We start from the raw sequence: 13,225 nt of genomic DNA on the forward strand, positions 1-13,225 counted from the left end.
CTTTTGTACATTTATTTCTGCAAAGAAAACCATGTCATCTGCAAAGACAACTTTAAGTTTTCCTTTCTAATTTGAATGCATTAATACCAAAAACCTTTTTAAATCAGTGTACAGGGAGAGTTTCATCAATTTGATAAAATATCTACAAAAACTCTTACAGCTAATATAATTCTTAAGGGTGAGAAACTTGAAACTTTCCCACAAAGACCAGGTACAAGGCAAATATGTCCACCTTACCACTACTTTTCCACATATGGAAGTTCTAGGCAATGCAATAAGAAAAGGAATTAAACTGTATTAAAATTATAAAGGAAAACTTAAAACTGTCTTTGTAGGTGATACGGTTTTCTTTGCAGAAATTCTGAAAAAAAAAAAAGAAAAAAAAACCTAACCAAAAAAGAAAAGACCTTCTGAATTATAGTAAGGTTTCGGTATACCAGATTAACATACAGAACTGTAAATGAAAAACTGGAATTTGAAATTAAAACTGTTTACCATAGTACACACAAAAAAATGGGCTTCCCTGATGGCTCAGCAGGTAAAGAATCCACCTGCAATGCTGGAGACACAGAATTTATGGTTCAAACCCTGGGTCAGGAAGATCCTCAGAATGAGGAAAATGGCAACCCACTCCGTTATTCTTGCCTGAAAAATCCACTGGACAGAGGAGCCTGGCGGGCTACAATCCACGGGATCACAAAGAGTCAGACACGACTGAGCCACTAAGCACAAGCACACATAAAATGATATCCATGGGAATAAATCTGACAAAACGTGTATGATTTATAATGGGAAAATCAAGAAATTCTGATGAAGGAAATCAAAGAACAAAATAGAGATATGGTCCATATTCATATACATGAAAACTTAATGTCAAAATGTCAGTTCTTTGCAATGTGATCTATAGATTCAATTCAATTACAGTTATCCCAGCATAAAGTGATAGTATATGATGATTTAGCACTTTCATTTCAGTTCAGTTCAGTCACTCAGACTTGTCCGACTCTTTGTAACCCCATGAATTGCAGCACGCCAGGCCTCCCTGTCCATCACCAACTCCTGGAGTTCACTCAGACTCACGTCCATCGAGTCGGTGATGCCATCCAGCCATCTCATCCTCTGTCGTCCCCTTCTCCTCCTGCCCCCAATCCCTCCCAGCATCAGAGACTTTTCCAATGAGTCAACTCTTCTCATGAGGTGGCCAAAGTACTGGAGTTTCAGCTTTAGCATCATTCCTTCCAAAGAACACCCAGGACTGATCTCCTTCAGAATGGACTGGTTGCATCTCCTTGCAGTCCAAGGGACTCTCAAGAGTCTTCTCCAACACCACAGTTCAAAAGCATCAATTCTTCGGTGCTCAGCTTTCTTCACAGTCCAACTTTCACATCCATACATGACTACTGGAAAAACCATAGCCTTGACTAGACGGACCTTTGTTGGCAAAGTAATGTCTCTGCTTTTGAATATGGTATCTAGGTTGGTCATAACTTTCCTTCCAAGGAGTAAACACAAGAGAAGACTGTGTACATGGACCATCTCCAGATGGTCAACATGAAAATCAGATTGATTATATTCTTTGCAGCCAAAGATGGAGAAGCTCTATACAGTCAGCAAAAATAAGACTGGGAGCTGACCGTGGCTCAGATCATGAACTCCTTATTGCCAAATTCAGACTTAAATTGAAGAAAGTAGGGAAAACCACTAGACCATTCAGGTATGACCTAAATCAAATCCCTTATGATTATACAGTGGAAGTGAGAAATAGATTTAAGGGCCTAGATCTGACAGATGGCCTGATGAACTATGGACTAAGGTACGTGACATTGTACAGGAGACAGGGATCAAGACCATCCCCATGCAAAAGAAATGCAAAAAAGCAAAATGGCTGTCTGGGGAGGCCTTACAAATAGCTGTGAAAAGAAGAGAAGCAAAAAGCAAAGGAGAAAAGGAAAGATATAAGCATCTGAATGCAGAGTTCCAAGTTAAGAAAGCCTTCCTCAGCAGTCAATGCAAAGAAATAGAGGAAAACAACAGAATGGGCAAGACTAGAGACCTCTTCAAGAAAATTAGAGATATCAAGGGAACAGTTCATGCAAAGATGGTCTCGATAAAGGACAGAAATGGTATGGACCTAACAGAAGCAGAAGATATTACGAATACAATTCGTAAGAATACACAGAAGAACTGTGCAAAAAAGATCTTCATGACCAATATAATCACGATGGTTTTTTAGCACTTTAAAGTTTGTAAATTTTATTTACTATATACTATAGAATGACATCATTGAGGGATGTCTTATGAATCTTGCTGCGTAATTGCATCTTGTTTTGCTGAAATGCTGCATAGTTAGTAAATCCTTCTTGTAAGGAATATGTATACAAATTTCGTTGCAGTATTTCCTAAATTAGAGGTGTTTTTTTTTTAATTTAGAACTTTTAGTAAAATAATATCTCAAAATTGTTAATTTCATTTATTACAATATTGATGAGCATCGATACTCTTTACTTTCATTTTCTTTGATACAATTATTTTTAAAATTTTATAATTATAGGTAAGCAAATTAGATGCCTAATTTCATTCATTTAAACTCAGTTGCATTTTTATAGACAAATGAATTATTAAAACAAAGATTATTCATAAAAAATGATCTTTAATACTATTAATATTTTAAATGCATTTAATTGTATTCCTTGTACATTTGTTGAGATTTTACCTCTTAGTTTTAGAACATAAAAATGTTTCTTGTCTTATCAAAGGGATGTATGTCACTTTGGGATCAGATACTTTACAGAATATGACACTTTAATGAGTATGACACAAGCCCTTACAAGACTGATTTTTAACAGATCAAGTTTAATAACAGAGACAGGTGCCATATGGTAAGGCTCCCTAGGAGAAATTTAAGTACACTGCTACTTTTATGATAATGATTTCTCATGCTCATTATTGTATGAAAGAAGAGAACATGAGAAATCATTATGAGCAAAGAAAAAAGCATGTTAGAGAACACTGTTAGACTTAATGAAACCTATAGTCTTCCACTTATCTAATTTAAGAATTTGTGGAAGGCTATGGCTAGAATATAGTAAAATAATATGCAATGTAAAGATCCTCTTGAACTTATACCTCTAGTGTTTCCAGCCCATTAATACTAGAATTATTTTATAATACAGAAGACCTTTGTCTGGCTTTCAATAACATTCAGTTCAATTCAGTCACTCAGTTGTGTCCGATTCTTTGCAACCCCATGAATGGCAGCACACCAGGCCTGCCTGTCCATCACCAACTCTCGGAGTCCACCCAAACCATGTCCACTGAGTCAGTGATGCCATCCAACCGTCTCATCCTCTGTCATCCCCTTCTCCTCCTGCCCTCAATCTTTCCCAGCATCAGGGTGTTTTCAAATGAGTCAGCTCTTAGCATCAGGTAGCCAAAATATTGAAGTTTCAGCTTCAGCATCAGTCCTCCCAATGAACACCCAGGACTGATCTCCTTTAGGATGGACTGGTTGGCTCTCCTTGCAGTCCAAGGGACTCACAAGAGTCTTCTCCAACACCACAGTTCAAAGGCATCAATTCTTCGGTGCTCAGTTTTCTTTATAGTCCAACTCTCACATCCATACATGACCACTGGAAAAACCATAGACTTGACTAGATGGACCTTTGTGGATAAAGTAATGTCTCTGCTTTTTAATATGCTGTCTCAGTTGGTTCTAACTTTCCTTCCGAGGAGTAAGCATCTTTTAATTTCATGGCTGCAATCACCATCTGCAGTGAGTTTGGAGCACAGAAAAATAAAGTCTGACGCGGTTTCTCCATCTATTTGCCATGAAGTGATGGGATTGAATGCCTTGATCTTAGTTTTCTGAATGTTGAGCTTTAAGCCAACTTTTTCACTCTCCTCTTTCACTTTCATCAAGAGGCTCTTTAGTTCTTCTTCACTTTCATAAGGGTGGTATCATCTGCATATCTGAGGTTATTGATATTTCTCCCAGCAATCTTGATTCCAGCTTGTGCTTCCTCCAGCCCAGCATTTCTCATGATGTACTCTGCGTATAGGTTAAATAAGCAGGGTGACAATATACAGCCTTGACGTACTCCTTTCCTATTTGGAACCAGTCTGTTGTTCCATGTCCAGTTCTTACTGTTGCTTCCTGACCTGCATATAGGTTTCTCAAGAGGCAGGTCAAGTGGACTGGTATTCCCATCTCTCTCAGAATTGTCCACAGTTTATTGTGATCCACACAGTTAAAGGCTTTGGCATAGTCAATAAAGCAGAAGCAGATATTTTTCTGGAACTCTCTTGCTTTTTCGATGATCCAGCAGATGTTGGCAATTTGATCTCTGGTTCCTCTGCCTTTTCTAAAACCAGCTTGAACATCTGGATGTTCACGGTTCACATATTGCTGAAGCCTGGCTTAGAGAATTTTAAGCATCATTTTACTAGTGTGTGAAATGAGTGCAATTGTGCGGTAGTTTGAGCATTCTTTGGCATTGTCTTTCTTTTGGATTGGAATGAAAACTGACCTTTTCCAGCCCTTTGGCCACTGCTGAGTTTTCCAAATTTGCTGGCATATTGAGTGAAGCACTTTCACAGCATCATCTTTCAGGATTTGAAATAGCTCAACTGGAATTCCATCATGTCCACTAGTTTTGTTTGTAGTGATGGTTCCTAAGGCCCACTTGACTTCACATTCCAGGATTCAATAACATTGCCTGTCTCAATTGATATGAATCTCTTCCTCAGCCCTTCTTCTACCAGACTGTGTATCAAAACACTCCAACTGCTACTGCTAAGTCACTTCAGTCGTGTCCGACTCTGTGTGACCGCATAGATGGCAGCCCACCAGGGTCCCTGTCCCTGGGATTCTCCAAGCAAGAACACTGGAGTGGGGTGCCATTTCCTTCTCCAGTGCATGAAAGTGAAAAGTGAAAGTGAAGTCGCTCAGTCATGTCCAACCCTCAGGGACCGCATGGACTGCAGCCCACCAGGCTTCACCATCCATGGGAGTTTCCAGGCAAGAGTACTGGAGTGGGATGCCATTGCCTTCTCCAAAACACTCCAAACCTCCCTTCATTATCTAATAGGTAATATCTCAAGTCTATGCGCTTTGCAGATTCTTCTTAGAATGTCTTTCCCATCTGGATTAGTTTTCCATCGCTGCCCTGACCAATGACTGCAAATTTGGTGACTTAATACAAATTATTGTTTATCATTCTGGAGAAGTTTAAAATGGTTCAGAAGGGCTGTGTTGCACTGGCATACCCTGAGAGTGCTGCTTCAGAATGGTCCTTCCTTTTTTCAATCTTTTGCCAAAAGAATATCCTTCTCTTCACCCCACATCTTGGACATGAGCTTCTTGCCTGAGGGCTGAAAAGACTAACTAGATTAGTAATGAAAAACTAAGCACCAACAAAATTGTCCCAACATGCCAGTCTATTATTTCAAAGGTGTGAATTCCGGAAGGAAAATGGGTCAAGCTTGAAGAAACTGTCCATGGGTCTTACTGCTAAAATTAGAACTTGGGAAAGTTGAAACATGTACCTGGGAAGGATAGTCAGCTGATCATGTGGCAGTTATCCCAGTGCTGCAAAGAACTGTTCATTAAGGACATACCATGGTGAAGCATCTATGACTGCCAGTGGGAGGCTAAGGCCTAGAATTCCCCACAGATCTCATAGCTGATAATGAAAGTCCAGAAGCACCTGCACTTTGAGAGCTTAAGGAAGAAACTGACAATAAAAGGTGATACTGACTATTCTCCAGCTGTAGGTATAGATCCAAGGTTGTCAATGGTACTATATACATTGTGACAATAACTATTAATGGGAAGGATGCTGAAAATGTAAAACTTAATCCAAAGCCAGGGAATGGAGAATTTGTGGAAGTAAATATTTTGCCAAAAAATAACCTCTTGAAGAGACCTGATGCTAAAGTGACTGAAAAACATGTGACAGTGAATGTCACCATCTTTCCTATGCTCTGGAGCTGAAACATGTAAACATGAAGCTGTTTGAAGTTCCCTTCCTGAAATTTTAAGTGCAAAGGGCAGTTTTTCTATATGAGTTTTTGTATATATATGCTTTTGTATATGAGACCAACAGGCCTCATTTATTCAGACTTTGAATTCAGCTTAGTTTAATGTTGGTTTGATATAATTTTCCATAAAATAAAAGCAACACAGAATGCAAAAAAAAAAAAGAAAGAAAAAAAAAAATCCAAAGATCCTCAAGTAGAGTGGTAGCTGAAGCAATGACAGAACATAAATATTAGTCCCTGAGAAGACGCCAAAATAATGAGATCATGTTTGAGAAATTATTTGTTGAATCTGGTTCAATGCTAAGCTAGCACTGAAAACACAGAAAGAATGGGAAGGATGTTGGCTGTTAGTAGACAAGGAAGTGTATGCTTCTGGAGTGAAAAAGAAGGGACTGACAGATACTTGAGTCATTTAGAATTTCTGCCTAAAATAAAGTTGATAAAGAACAAGAACAGGGCTATATCTTCAGCTTCAGTGTAGGAAAGGTACCCAGAAATCTGGTCATAGAGAGAGAGACATTCTACAGGTTGAGAGAATGAAAGAGGTCACTAACATCTTCCAGGGTTATACAAGAGTAAACACATATTCCAAACATTGGCTTATGTATGAATGCTGGCAAAGCATTGATTGTCCTTGTTATAAGCAATGATCTAATAGAACATTTACCTGTAGCAGGAAGCCTTGAAGACAATTTAGACTTTTTTGAGAAAGACATCTTAATTCATGCAGCACTACTTGTGAATGACATATAAAACCTTTTTATATTAATGTGTTTATCCAACACAGTATCCCAGCCTATCAACCTTAGATAATGATTGACCATCGGATTCTAGTTTTGAACAATTAAATTTTACCTTCTAGGCACATTCATACTGTTCATACTGTCCATGGGGTTCTCAAGGCAAGAATACTGAAGTGGTTTGCCATTCCCTTCTCCGGTGGACCACATTCAGTCAGACCTCTCCACCATGACCCGTCCATCTTGGGTGGCCCCACACAGCATGGCTTACTTTCATTGAGTTAGACAAGTCTGTGGTCTATGTGATCAGACTGGCTAGTTTTCTGTGATTATGGTTTCAGTGTGTCTGCCCTCTGATGCCCTATCGCAACACCTAAAGTCTTACTAGGTTTGAACAGTATGAAAAGGCAAAACGATAGGATACTGAAAGAGGAACTTCCCAGGTTGGTAAGTGCCCAATATGCTACTGGAGACCAGTGGAGAAATAACTCCAGAAAGAATGAAGGGATGAAGCCAAAGCAAAAACAATACCCAGTTGTAGATATGACTGGTGATAGAAGCAAAGTCCAATGCTGTAAAGAGCAATATTGCATAGGAAACTGGAATGTTAGGTCCATGAATCAAGGCAAATTGGAAGTGGTCAAACAAGAGATGGCAAGAGTGAACATTGACATTCTAGAAATCAGCAAATTAAAATGGACTGGAATGGGTGAATTTAACTCAGATGACCATTATATCTACTACAGTGGGCAGGAATCCCTTAGAAGAAATGGAGTAGCCATAACGGTCAACAATAGAGTCTGAAATGCAGTACTTGGATGCAATCTCAAAAACAACAGAATGATCTTTGTTCGTTTCCAAGGCAAGCCATTCAATATCACGGTAATCCAAGCCTATGCCCCAACAAATAATGCTGAAGAAGCTGAAGTTGAACGGTTCTATGAATACCTACAAGACCTTTTAGACCTAACACCCAAAAAAGATGTCCTTTTCATTACAGAGGACTGGAATGAAAAAGTAGGAAGTCAAGAAATACCTGGGGTAACAGGCAAATTTGGCCTTGGAGTATAGAATGACGCAGGGCAAAGGCTAATAGAGTTTTGCCAAGAGAACACACTGGTCATAGCAAACACCCTCTTGCAACAACACAAGAGAATACTCTACACATGGACATCACCAGATGGTCAACAACAAAATCAGATTGATTATATTCTTTGCAGCCAAGGATGGAGAAGCTCTATACAGTCAGCAAAAGCAAGACCAGGAGCTGACTGTGGCTCAGATCAGTCCTTATGAACTCCTTATTGCCAAATTTAGACTTAAATTGAAGAAAGTAGGGAAAACCACTAGACCATTCAGGTATGACCTAAATCAAATCCCTTATGATTATACAGTGGAAGTGAGAAATAGATTTAAGGGCCTAGATCTGATAGACAGAATGCCTGATGAACTATGGATGGAGGTTTGTGACATTGTACAGGAGACAGGGATCAAGACCATCCCCAAGAAAAAGAAATACAAAAAAGTAAAATGGCTGTCTTACAAATAGCTGTGAAAAGAAGAGAAGTGAAAAGCAAAGGAGAAAAGAAAAGATATACCCATTTGAATGCAGAGTTCCAAAGAATAGCAAGGAGAGATAAGAAAGCCTTCCTCAGCAATCAATGCAAAGAAATAGAGGAAAACAATATAATGGGAAAGAGTAGAGATCTCTTCAAGAAAATTAAAGATACCAAGGGAACATTTCATGCAAAGATGGGCTCTATGAAGGACAGAAATGGTATGGACCTAACAGAAGCAGAAGATATTAAGAAGAGGTGGCAGGAATACACAGAAGAACTGTACAAAAAATAGCTTCACGACCCAGATAATCACAATGGTGTGATCACTCATGTAGAGCCAGACATCCTGGAATGTGAAGTCAAGTGGGCCTTAGGAAACATCACTATGAACAAAGCTAGTGGAGGTGATGGAATTCCAGTTCAGCTATTTCAAATCCTGAAAGATGATGCTGTGAAAGTGCTTCACTCAATATGCCAGCAAATTTGGAAAACTCAGCAGTGGCCACAGGACTGGAAAAGTTCAGTTTTCATTCCAATCCCAAAGAAAGGCAATGTGAAAGAATGCTCAAACTACCGCACAACTGCACTGATCTCACACGCTAGTGAAGTAATGCTCAAAATTCTCCAAGCCAGGCTTCAGCAATAGGTGAACCGTGAACTTCCAGATGTTCCAGCTGGTTTTAGAAAAGGCACAGGAACCAGAGATCAAATTGCCAACATCTGCTGGATCATCGAAAAAGCAAGAGAGTTCCAGAAAAACATCTGCTTCTGTTTATTGACTATGTCAAAGCCTTTGTGAGGATCTCAATAAACTGTGAAAAATTCTGAAAGAGATGGGAAACCAGACCACCTGGCCTGCCTCTTGAGAAATCTATATGCAGGTCAGGAAGCAACAGTTAAAACTGGACATGGAACAACAGACTGGTTCTAAATAAGAAAAGGAGTACGTCAAGGCTGTATATTGTCACCCTGCTTATTTAACCTTATGCAGAGTACATCATGAGAAATGCTGGGCTGGAGGAAGCACAAGCTGGAACCAAGACTGCCGGGAGAAATATCAATAACCTCAGATATGCAGATGACATCACCCTTATGGCAGAAAGTGAAGAGGAACTAAAGAGCTTCTTGTTGAAATTGAAAGAGGAGAGTGGAAAAGTTGGCTTAAAGCTCAGCATTCAGAAAACTAAGATCATGGAATCTGGTCATATCACATATTGGCAAATAGATGGGGAAACAGTGCCAGATTTTATGTTTTGGGCCTCCAAAGTCACTGCAGATGGTGATTGCAGCCATGAAATTAAAAGATTCTTACTCCTTGGAACAGTCAAAACAGTGTCAGATTTTATTTTTGGGGGGCTCCAAAATCACTGCAGATGGTGACTGCAGCCATGAAATTAAAAGATACTTACTCCTTGGAAGGAAAGTTATGACCTACCTAGATAACATATTCAAAAGCACAGACGTTACTTTGCCAACAAAGGTCCATCTAGTCAAAGCTATGGTTTTTCCAGCGGTCATGTATGGATGTGAGAGTTGAACTGTGAAGAAAGCTGAGCACCAAAGAATTGATGCTTTTGAACTGTGGTGTTGGAGAAGACTCTTGAGAGTCCCTTGGACTGCAAGGAGATCCAACCAGTCCATTCTAAAAGAGATAAGTCCTGGGTGTTCTTTGGAAAGGTTGATGCTGAAGCCGAATCTCCAGTACTTTCACCACCTCATGTGAAGAGTTGACTCACTGGAAAAGGCCCTGATGCTGGGAGGGATTGGGGGCAGGAGCAGAAGGGGACCACAGAGGATGAAATGGCTGGATGGCATCACTGACTCAATGGACGTGAGTCTGAGTGAACTCCGGGAGTTGGTGATGGACAGGGAGGCCTGGCGTGCTGCAATTCATGGGATTGCAAAGAGTCGGACATGTCTGAGTGACTGAACTGTACTGAACTGGGGCACATTCAAAGTCTACTATAGTTAATGATTCCTAAATTGACTTTAAAGCAAGACCAAGTTTCTACTGTTAATGAATTTCTAGTGGCAGATTCAGGCTCCTGTAGGGAGACTTAAATCAGTCAGGATTTCCTAGACAACAATCTGAAAATAGTTAAAAAGAAGGGCCTTATAAAGATTCTTCCTTGTGTCAAAGCAGGTACTTTACCACATTCAGTGCAAACACCAATTTGCACCTAAGACTACTTAACTGTGGTCATTTTTCATGCCCCAACATTATAGCTCTAGTAAGCCTCAGATATATTTTTTTTCCCAATAAAAAACAGAAGTAGCCTAGGTATGATTTCACTTTCTCTGGACACCAGGCCAGGATAATGAACAACATGGAAAGAATAAAACTCCTTAGGATCAAATGTTTTACTGTTTGTAGGGTAAAAGTGTTCACTTAAAATTTAATTGAATTACGTGTTTTGTCTAACCAAACTCAAATGGACTTCTGAAACAGAAGCAAAATAAGAGATTTTCTAGATTTCAGTCTTTCCTCACACACACCTAAAGTATCACTCCCATACAAAATGAATCTCCTGCATTGAATTCACCTATTTAAATTTGTGCCCTATTAATAGACTTCTGAGTAATATAAAGAGATTAATGATTTTACTTGGATAAAAAGATTATATACAAACTTAATACTATGTCTATGAACACACTTGAAGCCTATTCAAATACTAACTCTATGAACACACATAAATAAATTGCCCCTCTTTGACACGATTTGAGTACAGCACCAGAAGGATATAGGATCATGCATATCAAGAGTAGCTTTGCATATGAACCAAGAAATTACTACTTAATAAATTAGGCATACTCTAATTGCAATGTTAATAACATTACATCATATTTTTAAGTACGTAACTGTCCTTTCCTGTGACATTTACTTTGAAGGTAGTATTTCACTGAATCTATGATTCACCACTATTTTATAAGCCACTAAGAGCAAAGACATTATGAGGTTTTAAATGACACATTACTTATAATTTAAAATTCTATTTCCTCTTTTTGAAAAAATTAATTTTGGTCATAAGGCATATAGATTATTTTATATAAAATATGTAATTGCAGATTTAAAATGTACTATATATTACATATGTTAAAAGGAAATGGTATGTAAAATTAATTGGCTGTGGTATGCTTAAAAATTTTTAACCTTCTGAGATAAATCCATGGGAATAATTTTTCAGTTCTTAATAATCAATGTGTTTTTCCACATAACGTTATTTTCTCAAGGAAATTATTGGTTCAGTATTTCAAAGTTGTTTTTTTTTTTTTTTTTTAATGTTGCATCCGTAAGAAAACTGTTAGATTTCTTAGAAATTAAAACACAGGTAGAGGAGGAAAAACCAATAGCAAATAATAAAGAGACTGATCGGAGAAGGCAATGGCACCCCACTCCAGTGCTCTTGCCTGGAGAATCCCAAGGACGGGGGAGCCTGGTGGGCTGCCGTCTATGGGGTCGCACAGAGTCGGACACGACTGACGCAACTTAGCAGCAGGAAAGAGACTGATAGTTGAATGGAAAATGCTGAAGAGAAAATAGTAATCTAGAAACTTGAACCAGAGAATCCTTCCATAACTCAGGGCAACTTTACCAATATAAAAATATATTTGAGGAAAGTTAGGGAAAAAAAGGGTAATTTTTTTTTAATCACATAATTCATCAAATAGAAGTCAACAAGAGGAGATAAAAGAGAAAGGAGACAGATGTAAGAAATTTGTATTAATAGAATAACACTTGCTAATTCTGAAGAAAGACCAATTATCAAATTAAAAGGCTCAATGAATACCAGGAAGAATGTGAAACTAATACACAGCAAAACACACCTTAATAAAATTTTAGTATCCATATTAAATTTTTAAAATAAAAATGGTCTATAAAGATTTAAAATTAAAAGTGTATCAGTTTTTTTTCATGCATTATTTCTAATAATTTTTTGGTAGAACTTTAGGATGTTCTATGCATAGTACTATGTCATCAGCAAATAGTGATAGCTTTACTTCTTCCTTTCCAGTTTAGATGCCTTTCATAACTTTGTCTTGTCTAATTACTATGACTAAAACTTCCAATACTGTATTAAATAGAAATGGTGAGAGTGATCATCCTTACCTTGTTGTTGATTTTAGAGGAAAAGCTTTCAGTTTTGCACCATTGAGTGAGATGTTGGCTGTGGATTTGACATCAGTTCAGTTCAGTTGCTCAGTCATGCCTGACTCTGTGACTCCATGGACTGCAGCATGCCAGGCTTCCCTGTCCATTACCAACTCCCAGAACTTGCTTAAACTCATGTCCATCAAGTTGGTGACACCATCAAACCATCTCATCCTCTGTCGTCCCCTTCTTCTCCCACCTTAAATCTTTCCCAGCATCAGGGTCTTTTCCAATGAGTCAGTTCTTAACATCAGGTGGCCAAAGTATTGGAGTTTCATATTCAGCATCAGTCCTTCCAATGAATATTCAGAACTGATTTCCTTTAGGATTGGCTGGTTTGATCTCCTTGTAGTCCAAGGGACTCTCAAGAGTCTTCTCCAACACCACAGTTCAAAAGCATCAATTCTTCGGTACTCAGCTTTCTTCACAGTCCAACTCTCACATCCATACATGACTACTGGAAAAACCATAGCTTTGACTAGACGGACCTTTGTTGGCAAAAGAATGTCTATGCTTTTTAATACTCTGTCTAGGTTGACATAGAGGGCCTTTATTATTGGGATTCCGTGGTAGCTGAATTATAAAGGATCCACCTGAAGTACAGGAGGTGCAGGAGACAGGGGTTCGATTCCTGGGTTGGAAAGATCCTCTGAAGGAGGGCATGGCAACCCACCCCAGCATTCTTGCCTGGAAAATCTGATGGACTTCGGTATTTGGAGGAGACATGAGGGACAAGA

At 38.7% G+C, this 13,225-nt stretch overlaps 1 pseudogene; it reads left to right on the forward strand.

Moving 5' to 3' along the window:
• The first annotated feature begins 5,394 nt into the window (after window positions 1-5,394).
• On the forward strand, window positions 5,395-6,039 carry LOC100139485 (ADP-sugar pyrophosphatase-like; annotated as a pseudogene).
• Window positions 6,040-13,225: the final 7,186 nt, after the last annotated feature.

This window comes from Bos taurus, chromosome 4 (assembly GCF_002263795.3).
Source record: "Bos taurus isolate L1 Dominette 01449 registration number 42190680 breed Hereford chromosome 4, ARS-UCD2.0, whole genome shotgun sequence".
NCBI classification, from domain to species: Eukaryota; Metazoa; Chordata; class Mammalia; order Artiodactyla; family Bovidae; genus Bos; species Bos taurus.